We start from the raw sequence: 19951 nt of genomic DNA, 5'->3' as shown, positions 1-19951 counted from the left end.
AAGTATAACAATGACCAAAAAACAAAAAAGCATGTCCTTCTTTAATGTCCCTAAAAATTAGCTTTGACAACTGGAAAAAGTATTTAACACACTGACCAGATGTTCAAACACCAACAAGCATGGAGGCATGGACAACAGGGAACACATGCAACCCTGTGGCAAAAGCACAGGCTGACTACACAAAATGGCAGCTGGCCACATGCTCAAATGACAAGCAAGGAGGCATAGACAACAAAGAACACATGCATGCCTATGACAAAAGCACCCTGGCTGACTACACACAATGTCCACCAGCCTCATGGTTAAATAACAAGCAAGGAGGCATGGACAACAAAGAACACATGCAGGCATATGGTAAAAGCACACCAGCCACATGATCAAACAACAAGCAAGGAGGCATGGACAACAAAGAACACATGTAGGTGTATGACTACACAAAATGTCTGCCGGCCACATGACATGAATAACAAAGACAAAACTGTGGCCTATTACAAACACACACACACACACAATGTCTAGTACTAACTAGATGGCCCATGGGCAGACAAGGTCACATGATAAAATAAATGAAACTGTGCACATTTAATAAACATGGAGAAAATGTACTTAACTCTGCAACCTTTTTCCTTTATAAAAGCTAAGAAAATAAATGCAAAAAATACTAGGCCTCTACTGTAAATTCAGGCCACCCACCACAATCAAATTAAAAAAGTAAATAAATGTGCAAATATATACTGGTGCATGCCCTCTATCTAACAACACCCTTTTCCAAACTTTTTTGAAATTATTTGTGATGTCACAAAAACAAAGTGCTTATGAAAATTCAATGGGTATAAATGCAGTCAGAATTGCAGACAAATATAGTGATCCTTTCACCTCCATATCCAAATAAAAAAGTGACCAGGGAATGGACAAAGCAGTGGGAGGAGCCTTCTGGACAGGAAGAGGGGTCTCTGTGCACTTACATTCTGTTGGAAAAAAAATAATGAAAACAGTTTGTTTGTTTTTTACACTAAAAACAACTTGAACCGTCTGTTTGGGTGGAATAGCAACTTGAAAAGGTATTTATGAGTTGATTTAGCTGTCTCTTGAGTAGAAACTCTACTTGAAAAGCTGCCATAGCCACTCACGATCATCAGCATCACAAAATCATGCCAGAAGGCTCCGTGGTGACTGGATGTTACGCTAGCCAGTGGCAAATGTCACTCACAAATGCACATTACAAGAGCCTTGCGCTGTTCATGTGAATACCGCAATGTGCCAACATGAGAATAATTCCGCCACACACAGATTGGCAGAATTTGGCAGGAACTTCACATTACATGTGTAATGACGAGCTACCAAATTCTGCCATCTCCACGAGCAGAATTAGATTTTCCAAAAGAATAAGGCAAAAATTAGGGGAGTAAAGTACTTTAAAGATGATCATTTCTTAGAGAGAGCAATTTCAGGATAGGTAATTTCAGTAATATTCCATTGTCAGATGATGATGATAAATTGACTTTATAAAACTCTGTTGATATCCAGATATCATCCAGGAACTAGCAGAAGCAGCCTATCACTATAGAATTAGGATTGCTGTAACAACCATGTTTTCAGTTTATCCTGAAGAGACTAAAGATTGGCTATTTGGGGTAGTTCATGCTTAGGCCTCCATACCTTTATGTCTACATAAGCTATCCACAATAAATTTATGTCTTTTTCCCCAACATTCTGGTACCCAGGGTTTGTGAATTTCTCCTTGGAGGGGACTGAGAAATTCGCTAAAATATCGGTAAATTGTGTTTTTTTGAGAAAAATAAGAAAATATACTGCAGAAGAAAGTGTTGGTTATTTTTTACTGCAAATGACATCAACAAAAGTTTTTACAGTGCTAAAATAACTCTCTTCCCAGTTTTAAGGAACAGGCAAACGTGAGTCAGAAAGCCAAGGCACGAGATTTAAGAGGGCCTAGAGCCATTCCAACGCCACATTAGCATCATTTTTTTATGCTAATGTGGCGTTGGAAGGCCAAAAATGCTACGCCATATTTACAAAGTGGCGCAATGCTTGCATTGCGCCACTTTGTGACCCCCTGTGCCACATTATGCCTGCTCCTGGCATAATGTATGCAAGGGGGCGTTCTGATGCTAGGGGGGGCGAAAAATGGTGCAAAGAAATCTAAGAGATTTCTTTGCAGCATTTTTATTGGCATTATCAACTCCTGCTAAGAGCAGACGTTAAAGGGAGGCTCCCATTAATTTCACTGGGCCTCTAGGTGCTTTGCAGGATTAGCGTCAACATTTTTTATGCAAATCCTGCAAAGCGCCTGGCTAGCACAAAAAATTATGATGCTAGTACCCCTGACTACTGCCATGATGTACTGTATTTTAAATACGGCGCACACATAGTGGCTTTAGGGGGCGCTAAAAGGCACTAGAAAAGTGGCGCTGCACTAGATGCAGCGCCACGGTTTTTATAATTCTGCCCCCACATTCTTTAACACAGTTTTGCTATTATACTGGGAGACAGTCTATTGTTTTCTTTGTGCTTTCAACTTCCTTCCAGTTTATGATGGAAATGGATGTAAAACCCATGGTGGATCCCAGAAATCTATACATTTCTGAAAACTAAACAAAATATTAAATTCAGCAACACAGTTATTTCTGTAGATCCTTCAAGGCTTTCTGAAATAAACCAAGTGTTCAAATAAAAAAATATTGAAAATTAGTAGGAATAAATTGGTCATTGTGGTAACATTTCCATTTGTAACTTCTCATTACGGGGACTCATTTAAAAAAGCTAAATACCATTACATCTACTAGACCCTTGTGGTTGAAGGGATACATAGGGTTTTTGAGTTTTCGAAGTACTTGCAGGACCCAGAGACAATAACTGAACTGCACCTTGCAATAGTTTTTCGTTGTTTACCAGGTATAGAACAATTCATATACTAAAATATAAATAGTGAAAAATAGGAATCACCTGTGTGTTTCTGAAACGGACGCAAGATATGAAGTTTAGACGCAGGGGAAGTTCGCCCATCTCTGAATTTGTGGGTACCCATGTGAATTAGAGGATATTTCTCAACATGACTTCTTTCTTCCACATTTTCTTACATTTGGAAGGTGCAGAGAAATACAATTGGTAATAAAACTTGTTCTACTATTCTGTGTTCCCCTAAGTCTATGGATGCAAATGATATCTCACTTGTATGGGTAGGCCTAGTGCTCGCAACAGGAAACGGCCCAAAACCCAACATAGACACGTCACATTGTTCCACTGAACAGTTACTCATTTTTTGCAATGGAGCTAGCTGTGGACTTTGGGCCCTAGCCAGTTAACCACACAATTTACACAGAGAGCATATGCACTTTAGCACTAGTTAGCAGTGGTAAGGTGCTCAGAGTTCAAAAGCCAACAGCAACAGATCAGAAAAAATAGGAGGCAGGAGGCAAAAAGATTGGGGATGACCCTGCATAAGGAAAAAAGTCCAACAGATAAATATGTTCTATTTTTATTTTTCTAAACCTGTTTTGTGTCATTTTGTAGTGTTTTCATTAAGTTACTGTGTATGTTGGTACAAATACTTTATACCTAGCACTCTGAAGTTAAGCCTGCCTACTCGTGCCTAGCTACCAAGGGGGTGAGCAGGGGTTAGCTGAGGGTGATTCTCTTTTACCCTGACTAGAGTGAGGGTCCTTGATTGGACAGGGGGTAAGCTGACTGCCAACCAAAGACCCCATTTCTAACATAACACAGTAAAAACACCACAAAAAGTACTTCACACCGATTTCAGAAAATAGAAAAAAATATCTGATTCAGATAAGACCAAAACAACAAAAAGTCAATGTGCACAAGTCAATAGATTATTTTTTAAAGGTTTAAATGAGTTTCAATCCTTAAGAATCAGTGGTTGTATCCTTCTAACAAACAGTAACTGGAAAGCAGCAAAAATAGTGGTTCACTGGGTCCACAGAAGAGGAGATACATTGAAAAATAAGGTGCTGTGTTGGATTTTCTGGTGCAGCACAGATGATGCATTATTTCTTTGCACACTGCAAGTTAATACTCTGATTTCCAAGAGTGCACCCTTGGTTACTCACTGTGACAATGGGATATTTTGATGCCCAGGGACGATGAGTTGAAAATCCTTAATGCTCTGGTAAGAAGGAGGAGGTGCTGCATTGAGCCGGTGGGTGATGCAGCAATTTTTCAGTTGCGAGGCAGGGGCTGCAATGATTCCTGCAGACGCTTGCATCGATTTTCTGACATGGGGGGATTTTCTTTTCTTTGGTGAAGTCTTTGTGGTCCTGAGACTTCAGAACAGGCGCCAAGCTCAATCCAAGCCCTTGGAGAGCACTTGTGGGTAAGGTATAGTCCTTCCAGCAGAGTCATTGGCCTGCAGAAAGCAGAGTAGCAAGCAGAGCAGCAATCCTTCCAGCAAAGCAGTCCAGATGAGTCCTTTGGGCAGCCAGGTAGTCCCTCTAACAGAGTCCAGTTTTAGATCCAAAAGTGTCTGATTTAGTGGGGCCAGAGACCCAGTATACATGCTTAAAGGTGCCTCCGAAGTGGGGGGAAACTTCAAAAAGTGGTTTTGATGTACAGGTTCCGCTTTCGACCAGGCCCTGTCTGCCATGAGCCCTGTGGGGAGGTTATCAGTCCTTTCTGTGAAGGCAGGCCACTGGTCTTTGAATTGTAAGTGAGAGACCCTTCACCGTTCCAGCCCAGGGAACCCCATCTGTATGCAGATGAAGCTGAGTGTCCTATGTTTATAGCTGTCTGGGTAGAATGCACAAGGGGATCTGTCAACCAGCACAGACCAGACATGGATGGGTGGCAGGCTGTAAGGCACAGATGGCAGTAAGTGCAAGGAAATGCATTCTTGTAAAAGTGGCATTTCTGAAAGAGTAATGTTAAATCCAAATTCACCTGTAAGTAGGATTTCTTACTACCATACCAAATATGAGAAGTCTATTCCACTCAGATCAGAAGTTACTACTTAAAAGAATATAAGGGAATTTCCAATGCTGGCGTATGAGAGGAGCAGACTTCACAATAGTGAAAAATGACTTTGGGAGTTTTTCACTACCAGGACATATTAGAACGTATAGGTGCATGTCCTGCTTTTTACTTACATAGCACCCTTCCGCTTTGGGTTACTTAGGGCCTACCTTAGGGATTACTTATATTAAGAAAAGGGGAATTTGCGGTGTTGCAAGTAGTTTTAAATGCCAAACCGAAGTGGCAGTAAAACTGCACACCCAGGCATAGCAATGGCAGACTTGAGGCATGGTTAGGGGGGTATTTATGTGGGTGGCACTCTCAGTGCTGCAGGCCCACTAATAACATTTAATTTACAGGCCCTGGACACATATTGTGCATTTTACTACGGACTTATATGTACATGAAATAGGCCAATTGGGTATGAGCCACTGTTACGATGTTTTAGAGAGAGATCACATGCACTTTAGCAGTGGTTAGCAGTGGTCAAGTGCCCAGAGTCCAAAAGCCAACAAAAACAAGGTCAGAAAAATAGCAGGAGGAAGGGAAAAAGTCTAGGGTGACTCTTCAGAGAGGGCCATTTTCCAACAGCTATGTTAGAAGGATTGTAGCTTTTGTATTCCAAATAACACAGGATCTCTGTGCTAAGAATTGCAGACTAACCCACTGAGCTACCTACATAAAGTGTAAATCTGTTATCTGTCTCTTACATGCTGTGCTGCTATTTCATGAGTTGCAACTGTGGCCAGACAAATCAGAGTTCTCTCCATCAAGTGCATTAACCACCAGAGCTGCCATGCCATTGGTAGTATCCATTGAAGATGGCACACAAAATTCTCTACAGGCTGCTCTTATGGCACCTAAGCCTATCATACAAAGGGCATCCCCTTGAGGTTGATGCTCGGTGCAGCGGACCACCTTAATGCAGCAAAATTTAAAGCAAAGCCTTGCCTAATACATACAAAAAGATCCCTTCAGTTAAGAGGGGCAGTGAAAAAGGCAAATCTTTAACAATTTATGACAATATTGGACTTCTGAAAAGCAAGATCATTCTGGCTGCTTTTCTGAAGCTAGGGGTACCAGGGGTTGCAAGGAGCAAGGCCTAGCTACATTCTGCAGTTCATACCCAACCTGGCACGCTAGCCGGAACAAAACTCAAGCTCACCACATCTACATGCAAGTGAACCTGGAGTGCAATGAAAGAAAAAGCATTCCAGAAAAGAAAAGGTCTCCTACAGGATGACACTAAGGTATACTTCGAAATGGCCAAGGAATCGGAACTGTTTGCAGATGCTAGACCAGTTGGACATGGCGCAGTCCTAATGCAATAAACAGGGCTAAATGCCTGGAAGCCCATTGCATTTCCTAGAGCACTTACCAACACAGAAAACCGCCACAACAACATTGAAAAGAAAGCACTGGTGATTAAATGGGGATGAGCCCATTTTCCCTTTTACCTCTATGGCCAAACATTCAAGGTAATGTTAGATCACAAGTCCCTCATTCAGTTATTTTCTGGGTCTGTCTCTCACCCACCACTGAGAATCGAGAAATTGGTCTTCCAGCTGCAGAAATAACAGTTCTCTCTGGACTACAAGCAAAAGTGTACCAACCCAGTGGACTACATATGCCTGTCAACTTCGAAGACATGACTGAGAAGAACGTATCACTGGTGGTGCAGATTACTTTATGGTGTAGGCTGTATCAGTGAGCTGTCCTTAAACGATAATTTCTACAAGAAATCGCGAAAGTAACAAAAACAGACACTTGCCTCCAACCATGCTCCTGTGCAATTTGACTGTACGAATGGAAAAACGTTTTGAGGACATAGGCAAATGTGATGATGCCAGAAACAGGGAGAGCATGGCAAATTGGAGGGTTCAGAACTCAGCATCACAGAGAATGGTGTCCTCTGAGGACACAAGATCATCATCCTATGTGCTCTTTGACACTCATCGCATGGAGCATGGAACCAGAAAGTGCACAAAATGAAAGCTAGGCTCTGAAGCAAGGTGTGTGTTCCCAGTAATGGGTACAGTGGATGTGGATGACCTAGTGGTCACCTGCCTGTGGTTTCAAATCACCAGCCTGACCAACAGGGTGGTCCCAGTCACTACTGAAGACCACAGCAAGGGACCATGGCAGGACCTTAGTATTGGATTTGGGGCCTATACAGATGAGTACCACAAGTCTGTGGTGTTAGTTGCATATTAAACATTTTCATTAGTTAAAATAGTGACTTTCACCAACTTTGAACTGACCAGAAACACGTTTGAAAAAAGTTTTCAATATTTCCATTACCAATGATGAAATAAATTGACAATAGCCCTTATTGTCAGGGAAGTGACTTTTGAGACTATATGGACTCCCTTAACATTGGTTATTGAATATTGCACCTCGATGGCTAAGGCTAACAGAGAGTCAGAGAGGCTCATGTGGACTCTTAAAAAAGACATCAGAATGAATCTGGAACAGCACTGTGGCATAGAGGGAGTAATTAATAACTTCCATAGGGCATACAGACAGCTGCCTCACAGTACCATCCTTTAAGTCCCCACTGAAGTTTTGTTCTAACATGGCATATTGGAGTTGATCTATCATGCCCAACCATGGCGACCACTGCCAATGGACCCTTCAGCTAAAAACTACAACTACTAAGCCACCCAAGATCGTCACTCAAAAACGTCAAGCATCAGTGTTGGTGACTGGGTGCTGGTGCACAGTCGCCACGGAGGGGGGCAATTCTGTTTCCCATTTGAAAAACATCAACATATTGTCCCAAAAGGGCAGAGCACCATAATCACAACACAGGGGGTAGTGATCAAGTCACCCAAAACATAGCAGCATTTCGGAAGTGACCAGGTGAAGGCACAGAGAATGATGGGAATTTTGATCTGGTGGGATTAGAGGACGACTGTGACACCAACATGGAATGCACGTTTGAGCTGGGACATGCAACATATCAAAGGTAGGCTCAGAGTGGAATGAGGGCTACTTCCATGGATGCAAATGATGGCCTCAAATCCGACAACCTCAGAATTTCAAAGATTACGTCTGCTAAACATTGTTGAGTGTGAGACCCTGTTTCCTTTGCTACGTGTTTTAAGATTTGAGAGTCTAATCACCTGGCATTAAAAAAGAGACCTTTGGGGAAGAATATGGTTTATCGGGACATATAGATAAATGCATGACCTCCACTTCAGTGTCGAATCTGGTTATTGCTATGGTGCACTGAGTTGATCCTCTGCAGCCATAAACATGTCTCTTATTTGCACAGAGAGGTTCACATGAGAGCCGACTTTACAGGGCGAGAGAGGGACGAGAGGTAAATGAAACATGACCCAGGGTCAGAAGAGCTTGAGATGTCTTTAAGGTCAGCGCACAAAAGAAATTGGCAAAGCATCAGGAAACAGGCTCTGCAGCGTTGTGCTGTAATGTCAAGCCTCTGACTAAACCGTGCTTTGGTTAACCATAATATATATCTTTGCTGCGAAACCCTGTACTTCTCTTCAACAATCAGACCTTTAAATTATTGACTGCAACTATTAGTCTATCTGCAAATTTTGTGCAGACTACGGGCTTGAAAAATGATGTACAGAAATGAAAAGTTAGTAAGATTCCTCTTTAAAAAAAATGCACAAGTGCTACTTTCAAAAAATGACAGCGATTGAAACTTATAACAGTGTTTGCGAAATACTTTCCCAGACAACTGCCTAGGCAAATCTAGCTATATGTGATTATTTATTTATTTATTTGTTTATTCCAGTTTTATATAGCACGAACTCGACCTGAAGGTATTGGAGCACTTTACAGGTGTCCCAGTTATACTAAACAAGGGCAGACTCATTTTTTCAGGCAGAGGGTGACTAAGCGGGTTGCCTAGAATCACAGATGTTGAGCTGAAACCTAAACTCAAACCAGGTTTCCCCTGTTTCAACTTCAGCATCTCTGTCCATTGCGCCAGAGCCTCGCTAACACCTCATAGCTTCTTGGCACTGAAGATACAATATTTGAACTACAGCTAGCTACTTCCTTACTAATCGTTGTATTAGTATAATGTTTATTGTAGAAAAACCAAGCCCAATAATTAATACAATAATAAAGTCGACAAGTAAAATACAGATTATGTTTGTGGGCTCGCTCTGCAGACAAAAATGAATAGCTAATCAAAGCCCGAGAAATCCCACCAGATATATAAACAGCTGCATTGAACATCAGCAAAAATTGTTAAAATGGCTTGTAAAAATATACATTTTCAATAAATTGAATACTTTGTTCAAAAGTTCCACGAATATCTGAAACTACACCATTACACCACTTCTCGTAATTATGTCATTCATTGCAAAAAATTACTGCAAATGGGACATTTGTGGTAAACATTTCCTGCAAACTCCTATGAGAAGAGAGCACCATTGAATGATTCCACAAGTAGTAGAACTATAGACCATCATTAATGTTTACCTTTGTACAGAGAGAGCATTGGGTCTGCTCACATGGACTCTACCTTGCTATTAGGTTCCACTTGTGCTCTGAGGTGGCGTTTAAGTGGCGCACATAACCTTGAAAATCCCTAGTAAATATAAATAGTAGTGTTCCATAAAAAGCAGACAATTCATAGCAAGAAAACCCATTTCTACCCCTAAAAGGTAGTTTGGAGATTTATAGTAAACTGAACTCACTTAGGGCCAGATGTAGGAAACGTTTAGCGACTTGCAAACGGCAAAAATTGCCGTTTGCGAGTCGCTAAACGCGTTTCCCAATGCAGAAATGCATAATGCGAGTCGGTACCGACTCGCAATATGCATTTCGGAATCGCAAATAGGAAGGGGTGTTCCCTTCCTATTTGCGAGTCTGAGTGGTATACAATACCATTTGCGACCGCGTACGCGGTCGCAAATGGTGTCGCAGTTACCATCCACTTCAAGTGGATGGTAACCCACTCGCAAATTGGAAGGGGTCCCCATGGGACCCCTTCCACTTTGTGAATGGACCCAAAAATATTTTTTCAGGGTAGGTAGTGGTCCAAGGGACCACTACCTGCCCTGAAAAAAACCCGAAACTAAAGGTTTCGTTTTTTTTTTAAGAGCAGCTCGTTTTTCTTTAAAGAAAACGGGCTACACTTAAAAAAAAAAAACTGCTTTATTGAAAGCAGTCACGAACATGGAGGTCTGCTGACGACAGCAGGCCTCCATGTTTGCGAGTGCCTATACTCGCTATGGGGCCGCAATTTGCGACCCACCTCATGAATATTTATGAGGTGGGTCATTGCGACCCCATAGCGAGTCGCAGTCGGTGTCTGAGACACCGTACTGCATACCAATTTGCGACTTGCAAATTGCGAGTCGCAGGGACTCGCAATTTGCAAGTCGCAAATTGGTTCTTTGCTACATCTGGCCCTTATTTCTTAAAGTTAGAGAATCTTTAATGATAAGTGTCTATGATGTTTCCAAAAAAGTGAATACCTCCTACAAATATTAACCATGTCCCATTTTAAGTAGAGTGGTAGTACTGAGGGCTACTGTACTGTACTAGTAAAAGATAGTAGTCTTGGATTGGCAATGATGTCACACGAGGTAATGAAGTCTTAATTGCAAGTGCCAATAATGCCCTATTACAGAAGAAGCTTCTATTGACAGTAATTTTAATAAACTTAAAAAAAAAAAAATCTTACCTCCACTCCTCCGTCTTGCAGTGCAGGTACAGCCTCCCAGTCTGCACTGTGTCCAATCCTGATGCTGCTCAAAGTGCATATCAGAGAGACGGCCGGCCAAACATATATGCGCAGCTAGGAGAGTGCACAGTGCACTTCCCTCATTGCTCGTGATCCCATGGCCCTGCCCCTTTTAAACATGGTTTATTATCCCTTCGTTGTGAAAGGTTTCCAGCTTCTGCTGCTGCCGGGGACGATGCTCCTCAGCTATAGTGGAGGAGCCGCCACTGCTTATTTCTGGAAGGAAACAACTGTCTGCATCCCACCCAGATGGGTTTTAGACCCCGGCACAGTATGGAAACAGCACTTATTGAGGTTTTGGAAGAGGCCAGGAAGGGTATGGACCAGGGAAAGACCATAGCTGTAATACTCCTGGACCTGAGCGCAGCTTTTGATACCGTTGACCATCAGGTTCTGGTCCAGAGGATGAGAAATATAGGAATAGAGGGCCGGGCTTTAGAATGGCTGACCTCTTTTTTAGAGGATAGATCCTTCCAGGTCCTTGACAGATCCCACTTCTCGGACAAAATCCAGAACATCTGTGGGGTGCCTCAGGGCTCATCACTTAGCCCCACGCTTTTTAATATATACATGGCTCCTCTGGCTGAGTTGGTGGAATCCTTTGGGTTATCACTAATTCACTATCACTATCACTAATTTCCTACGCAGATGACACGCAACTGGTGGTCTCATTTGCCTCTAAGTCCACCCTAGGTCCTCTCTGTCCTCTTGCCTACAAGCTGTGGCTGGATGGATGACGGACTGTAGGATGCTATTAAAACGGGATAAAATGGAGCTGATGATCCTGGGCCATAATCCTGGTCCTGGCAAAACTTCTCACAATCACTAATACCATGGGGGTTCTCCATTCCCCTAAGTGACAAATCAAGAGCCTGGGGATATGGCTAGGTCCTTTTCTTGTGGTGGAGCAGCATGCCAGGCACATATCGGCCACTCGTTTTGGCCTTCTAAGACTCATAAGGAAGGTCTTTACTATTCTACCCATGCTGGCCAAAAGGCTAATCATTCAGGCGTTGATTCTCTCTAGACTTGACTACGGAAATAGTTTATTTGTTGTTTCGCCCTTATAAGTAAAAAAGAAACTACAGAGGGTTCAAAATGCGGCAGCCCGTCTGTTGTTAGACATCCCTAGAAGGTCCTCTGTTAAAGCAGGGCTAGTGTCCCTACATTGGTTACCTGTGGGACAGCGCATTCAATTCAAGGATTTGTGTTGTATCCACAGGGCACTCTACAACAGGGATCCCCCTATATTGAAGACCCTGGCCTCTTTTTATAAGCCAAATAGAGATCTCAGGTCGGCCTCAGTAGCCTTGGCTGCCCTACTCAGAATAAAAAAAATCAAGATGGGGCGTGCCACGCTGGCCTTTCAGGGGGCCAAACTGTGGAACACCCTATCCATTAGCCTTTGGCAGACTGGCAATGAATATAACTTTCGGAAGTCCCTAAAAACTTGGTTGTTCTAGTGCTGATGGACCCCCTCTGTCTATGCTGGTCCTGGTAATTTAACGCTGGGAAGCCTTATGGTAGCCATGCGCTCTATATATTATGTAACGTAACATAAAATAACTGCTGCAGTCACACTGAGAAATTAAACAGTATACAGCTAAAAACAACCCCACTCTACTGTGCAATACCACTTCTGTTCCATTGATAGTAAAACAATCCAATTGAAAGGTGAGACAAAGTTGAATCCTATTAAATGTAAAGCACGCTTAATAGAAATGAATAGATCATCTGTACTTTAACTCAGTAAAACAACAATGAATGTATTCCTTTATTCAGGTCGTATATTGTGAGTACTGGCACAATCGGCACAAGAGCGTTATACAAAAAAGCAAGTATTTGATTACAAAGATTACAATGATTGTCAAAAACAGATCCAAATACTGTATCCAAAGGCGTAGGGAGAAGGGCGAGATATATTATGAGCGCCTATGGTGCCAGAGAAGTGATCCAAGTGGCCTAAGAGCAGTAACAAATCCAATAGAACAGTAGATAAAACAGACCAATCAGTATGTACCAAAAGTCATTATTATGGCACAATAGGCCTATCGGGAGCTACAATAAATTATGACAATGTTAGATAAAGTAGCCATAGACACCAGGCATACAAGCTTACATTCCATCCTTAGTCCTGGTGCACAGGGAGTCTATGGAGGAAGGTAAGAGAGCGTCTGATATGTGGCAAAGCTATAGCACCCATTCAATTGGCGTCTCTCCTCCACCAGCACTTGGTAGGTGATTTTGGAACGCCAGCACTTCGTTGTTGACACAACAGCGCCCAACACCATTTGGTGGGTGACTCCACAGTGCTAGCAGTTTACCAGTGACTCCACAATACTAGCAGTCCGTGTGTGACTCAAAACACAAGAAGGTTTTAGATGATTCCAGAGTTCGAGGAATTTACTGGTGACAACACTAGTTTTTGGATGACGACTCCTCAAGGCTAGCAGTTTGTGAGTGACTCAGAAGCACCAGCATTTAGTGGATAACTGTACCAGCACTCCGAGGGCCACTCCAGCAGTTTGTGGATGATTTAAAGTGTCGCCACTGTGTTGGATGCTCGTCAGCAGTTTTTAGTTGGCTGCCTTAGAGACTTGCAAGGCAAGTAATGACAATTGCTAAATAGTGTGCTCTGCTCTTTTTTACGTTCCGCTTCACTTTCAAACTGACAGCATTATATATTCAGTGGAATTCCTTAACAACATACATATAATTCGATGTGCATGTAAGAATTCTATATAAAAGATACATAAAAAACCTCCTTACAAATTATTCTTTGATCAACGCTAAAAAAGTATGTAATCATCATTTATCGCTGCCGCTATTTCTTAACGTCATTTAAACATTTTTAAGTATATTGTAAAAAATTGCTAAAGCTGGGGTGGTTGCTGAGGTAACAAAGCCACGGTCCCCAGGATTATCTGTGCTAATGCCAGCTTTAGCAGCACTACAGAGGAGTTAATTAGTTCGATGCCGTGTTCCCAAAAACTTTCTTGTGAGCAACTGAGCAAACTGCACACTCTGGTGATTAAATGCATTTTGAAGCAGCGTTAATGTCATTTTTATTTTAAATTGAAATGCGGAGGGTTCCTGCTTGCCTTTTATGTGCACTAAAAGAGACACTTCATTTGTATTCAGGCATTTGAAGAGACATATTAATCAGTAACTGATATCTAACACAGCTAGACCCAGGGAAAGATTAATGTTCTGCAGCGAGTGAGAAGCACAACTGCTAAGATATGTCTGTGTCTCTAAAGATTGTTCACTTGGGACGCCATTCACTAAGGTCTTTCCTCCACTTTGTGTCTTTGATGATAAAAATCCGTGGTGAATAGGACAGTGCTGATGCTACTGCTTCTGGAATTTGGCTGGGGCTGCTATTCTCTGCTTCTTTTCTTCACTTTTTTTTTTTCAAAAAATGGTTCTCCAGTATTTGTGTGACCGTCCATAGCCTCATCCGGGCACATGGTGCTCGCTGCTCTCTTTCTTCCTAAGCTGCATTAACCTGCCTGAATGAGAGGGCAATTTTATTTCCAATCTAAGGAAATTTGGTAAAACGAAGCCAAATGAACATTAAGCTAGGCGCTTTGATCTCGCTCGGTAACCTCAATGAGTTATTAGAGAATGTGACACAGGGGTTTATAAATCAAATTCTTACATCACAAAAGATATTCCAGGGGGGTTTAATTGATATTATTCTTGGATAAAGCAGCCCGAGAGCCGGGTTAGAAATGGCATCCATTGCATTATCCCACCATGAAAAGTATGTTAATTTCTCATTTCCTAAAATTTGTTTCTGTTTCTTGTGGATTGACTCAGGGGTACCCCCTACCTGGCTAACGATGGAGCATGACAAACCAAAGTTTCGAAACATTTGTTCAAAAGTTGTAACTTTAATAAGTGCTATAATGCAATACAAATAATTCTTCATGCTGATAGAGATGTATGCAAGTAACCCGCCCCTTGTGTTTTCGTAATTTACTTAAATGCATGCTGTATTTTATTGTATTAACGGACAAACGCATGTTCATTTTAATCACATTTTCCACACGACTGCAAGTCATTACCAGATAGAGGCTTACTCTAGATAGTCTTTTCACCTCTCTTGCTCGGTATAGTTTTAGGATAATTTTTAAATATGTCGCGTTCTTCCTTTATACTTAAGCAAGTGCCGCAATTTACAAATGAAATGCGCTGAGGTAAGCTACCCTGCGGACAGATTTTTTTATCCGGCTGTGGTTTGTACTTTCACTCCCCTTTTCTATTTTTATGCCAGTAAATAGTGTGATTTGGGATTACCCCATACTTCATTAGACCTTTATTCCGAGTCCCGTGGGAATGCCCGTCAGTAAAAACGACTATGCAACTTGTGCTTCCCAACAGGCAGTTTCACTTCCTGATCCTGAGAATCAAAGATCAGCACAAGGTATAATTTATGGATATGGTTTTAGTGATTTGGTATACCACCGCAAAAAAGGACCCCCCCCCCCCCTACACTTACTGGCATTTTGGCATTTCTCATTTTGCAGAAATGTGCAAATCTGCCAAACGTGCATCCCGGTTTGCACCCCTTTTGCGTTTTGTGCATTGGCGTTTTCTGCAATTTATGTAATGTTTCAAATCGAATTGTGAATCGATCTGCTATGCAATGTATACGTTTCAAATCGATATTTGTGCTCGTGCGAATGAAAAAAAGCCTGTGAGTGAGCTCAATAGTGCATTTAATTTAATACCACGTTTCAATTCCTCTCAACGTTTACCCAATACGTCTGTCTCATTGTTGCAGTTTTTAATGTGACGTATTAAGTGTTGACTACAGAATGTGTAGAGGGGGCTGTGCCATCAGAAGAAGTATTTGAGAGAAACTACAGCTCGGATCTTGTCAGTCGGCGAGAAATTAGAAAGCACACAATTATTAAAGCAAACCTGTTCTATACAGAATGTAAAAAAACGTACATTTCATCTTTAAAAACATTTACCTTACAAATGATCCCAAAAACTTTGTAAAATCATCCTTTGCTAATAGAAAAATGTGTTAGAAAGTAGTGCACATACGCATCGAGTATAGGAAGAGCTCGTTTTTTTGCTACACAACATGGACTGCTCTTTCAATGCCTTTCTCTTCTCTAATTCAGGGTTCTAGTGTGATAAAGATCTTATATCAATCAGTAAATTAAGCATAAGTACAGGTGTCTATGTAGCACTTAGAAAATCAATCTTATTATAAAAACCGTTGTGTAAGAAAATGGGTTATTACTTGGGGATGATGTGATTCCTACCAAAGAAATGAGACTTCCAATCCTGTCAGGACAAACTCAGCTTCAATAATTTGACCCCGGACTCAACTTCTGATAGGTAAGGCATGGAGCAGACAGGCTTTTGAATAGGAAAATGTGCAACACTTGAAGCAACATTAAAACAGTCAGAAAGTAAAAACAAAACTCAATAAAAATCTCACAGTTTCTCAAAATTAAGGAAAATGCAATACACGTGACACTAAAATGGCAAAAATCCAATAAGAGGAACCGGAGCTATACGTTTGTAAAGTTGTAAGTCACAAAGCTCCAAAAAAATAAAGTGCCAATCAGACATCACTGTTTGTGGTTGACTAGGACCAAGATGCACTTTCAGGCCGACTGTGATGGAGAGCAAATTGTATGCACCACATAACTTTTTTTTATCTTCTGACTTCACCTTTTTAATGAAGTCGAAAAACTCCAGTGGGGCAAAGTTGAAGGCTGTTATCCTCTGAAATCCTCTTGAAGCCTGATAGCTGCTAGAGATGGTCCTGCTGAGACTGTTGGGCTTAGTGGGAAAGGCTTTGAACGAGAAAAATGAAAAAAAATCAAATTTCACCATAGCTGAAGTACTCTCTTCAGGTGGATGCTTTTCGTGCTTTTGACTGGTCAATATACTACCTTCAGACTTAGGGTAGATTTACCATTCTTTCACACATTGTAATGCAGCAAGGCAACTTGCTGCACTGTTTTGTGTGAAAGGGAGAGGGCAGAAATGCTCCATATTTACCAAGATATAAAGCCTTTCTGCTCTCTCCTTGTGCCGGCAGACTGTGCAACCTAACACCAATGGAGGTACCCTTGCAGCATTGTGGAAGGATTGATTTGTGCAGCAAGAGACACATTCCTGCACAAAAATCCTTAGTGGCATATTCCTCTTTCTATGTGTGCTACAGAATGCAGCACATGTGAAAAGAGGAATTAGCAAAGCTAAGTAAGGCCATTTCTCCTAGTTAAGCCTCTGTCATGTTAGTGCACCATTTTGGTGCAGACCTAGGTTTACAAGACTTTGTAAATTTGGATTTGCATCAAAAACCATGGGTGGATGTATGATAATGCTCATGCTTCACCCACTTAAATCAACCCGATGCAATGTAATGCAAGACATAGCTATGTATTGCATTGTGTTACTTTGTATTTTGTAAATCAGACAAAGTAGCTTTACATAGCTTAGTAAATCCCAGTTAGACTTGCACTGCTTTGCGAGAAATTGTGTCACGCAAAGACAACATAAGTCTTTAGTAAATCTGTCCCTTAGTCTTTTTTTATGGAGCACCTTTGCCACAAGGTCCCGCCAAAGCTCCACAGGTCTTTAAAGTCTAACATTTTTCTATGTCCCAAAGTTTCAGACTTTCTGGGGTAGGTCTTCTTAGCTACTTCTAGAGTTCCCAGATTGTTAGCATTCGTGGTGAGAACCGACTCCAAAGAGGCCACCAGCAAGAGTGTAGTTGGTCTTCTGGTCTCCAATTAAAAGGCCTCTAGCAGCTTGTTATGTCCCAGGTGGTCCGATATTACCTTTGAGGCCCACTTCTTAGTCCTGTGTACAAGTTTGAGAAGGTCCAGCTCTTCAGGTCACCTCACAAGTCTCAAACAGCAGGTGCAGTCTTTTTTCCATTCTTCCACAGGACTAGAAAGTGTTCTGAGTAGCTGGTGCTGAGGTTCATTTTCATACAATTCAGAAGTCGGTGGGTGGGAGTAACTTCTTGACAGTCCCTGATCAATGGCCAAAAAAGTTCTCAAGGGCAAACCTTTAACTTTTTGTGGTGCACCCTGTTTACTTCACGGCAAACTATCCTATGGTGCACTATTTTCAATGAAGTCCAACATGAATCTTTCTGCACCAGGATAGATCTTGTAGCAAACCAAGGGGTGTGCTTAAGGTAATAGGCAGCTCCTACCCAATCAACCATTCTAAACTGGTTTCAGAGCCAGCTCCCTCCTCTACTGAAACTAAAACTAGGAGGCTAAAGTCTGTTTTGAGTCCAAAAGACCCATTCCTCAACGCATCCTTTATAACCAAACTATAAACATCCAGATCTCCTCCTGCTCTCTTTTAAGTTAGCAAAGGTCCTGCACACCCCTAAACTGCCCAGCCTGGGTTAAGTTGGGTTGTATTCCTTGCCCAAACAATTCTGCTAGGCCCAAGCCACTGTCTATGCATTGAGAGCAGTATTTCACACATCCTCAAAGAAGCACTGACAAGACAACTGCAGGCAAGTGAATACTAACTAGCCTGCAGTTGTTTCAGGTAGGGAAGGAATAACATTTTAAAAGTTACTTTTCCTTTATATTTATTAAAAACAAATTGAACTTCACCAATTATATTTGGGGAATAGTCACTGGAGGAACATGAAGGCAGTACATTCTTGTGTGTCCATTTTAAATACCAGACACCCTATCTTCTGAGCTGCATGGCCTATTTACGAGTGACATATTTAGTATTTAAAAACAGGTTTTCCCTCCTCTCAAAACCTGTTTTTTGACAGGCCTGCCTGCCGATTTAAAAGACACAGGAGACAAGCTACACATGTAGGTCCGAAGGCATGTTTTTCTTGTTAGTTTGGTAAATGGCAACATTGGTGCTGCATTCCAGAGGTAACATTTAACTTAATATGCCATTGTGTATTTTCTTAACCATATGCTGTGACCTCCCTGGAAAGTTAAAAATGTTGTTTGGGGACTATCCCTTTTTGCCATGTTTTAGAAGTCAGAGCACATGCAAGTGGGACTGGATAGAAGTTCCACAGTATGCAGAAATCAAAAACCAGCTGCATCAGTCCACAAAAATGGGTCTAACCAAGCAAAAAGAGTCACTTTCTCACACATGATATCTTCAAAACCTGACCACGGCAATTCAATACACTGTGGTGTACAAAAGCAGGTATTACATCACCTTCAAGTGTTTCATAAGGTAGCCACCCATCTCACACTAAATATTCCTATCAAATAATCTATATTCAATTAGCACTGTGAGTGGAATGTTGCGAATTGCCCAGCAACTCAAAACTTGGTTCAATGCACCAACAATGAATGTGAAAGGTTATTGTAGCCACACTAAACACTACTCAGTGTATTAATGAAATAGAAGTATCACTTTTGGGTTACTAACAATTCCTATGAAGATATCATGGGCACTGTGGTAACAGTAACAAACCCTATTTCAATATTCACAGTATTGCAGATCCACTGTTCTAAGAAGAATCAACAATTTTAAGTAAATGTGCTTGTTTCTACAGGAACAACCTGTTTCTCAGTACATCAAAAACAACTACACAGAATATTATAAAACCAACAAGTTTGCAAGTTGTGAACAACGAGAAAAAAAATAACCTAAACCTAACACCCTAATATCTACTTCTTTGTGCTACACTAAGAGAGCATGGAAGGTAGAGCAACTTGCAGTCTAAAGTTTCTCAGGTTGAAGAGATGCACTGCATACCTTGTTGACAGCAAAGGTTATCTTTATCAGCAGAGACATGAAGACAGTCTTCCCTGCGAAGAACATACACATATCTTAGAAAGATAAGGTCAGGCAACATCTGCATAAAATGGCAAAAATTACAATGATTCCCCATGGATTGGGAAAGATGGGGACTTCCATTGTCTAAGATTTCTAAGATGGTGTCCTCCATTCTGGGGCCTACATAAAATGCAGTCAAACCTTAAGGACTTTAGGTCAAGAGGCTCACAACGGTAGGATTCTGTGACTGGCCAGTTGTCAACTTCCCTCCTGTGTGCTGTGACCAGATAAAGAGTATTGCAGAAGCATGGACAGCCTTTCAACTAATTGTTTGGATGAATAATATTTATTTGTTCCTGTGTGCTCCTTCAGCCACTTCTGTTGCAGCTGCTGGTTCACATAAGCTGTTTGGGCTCCTTCTCTTGCTGTTGATGAGAGAAAGACAAATCAACCAAACTAAAGAAGAAACATGTAAAC

Source organism: Pleurodeles waltl, chromosome 4_2 (assembly GCF_031143425.1).
Source record: "Pleurodeles waltl isolate 20211129_DDA chromosome 4_2, aPleWal1.hap1.20221129, whole genome shotgun sequence".
In the NCBI taxonomy this organism is placed as follows: domain Eukaryota; kingdom Metazoa; phylum Chordata; class Amphibia; order Caudata; family Salamandridae; genus Pleurodeles; species Pleurodeles waltl.
The sequence above is the reverse complement of the archived record's forward strand: the minus strand, read 5'-3'. Positions refer to the sequence as shown.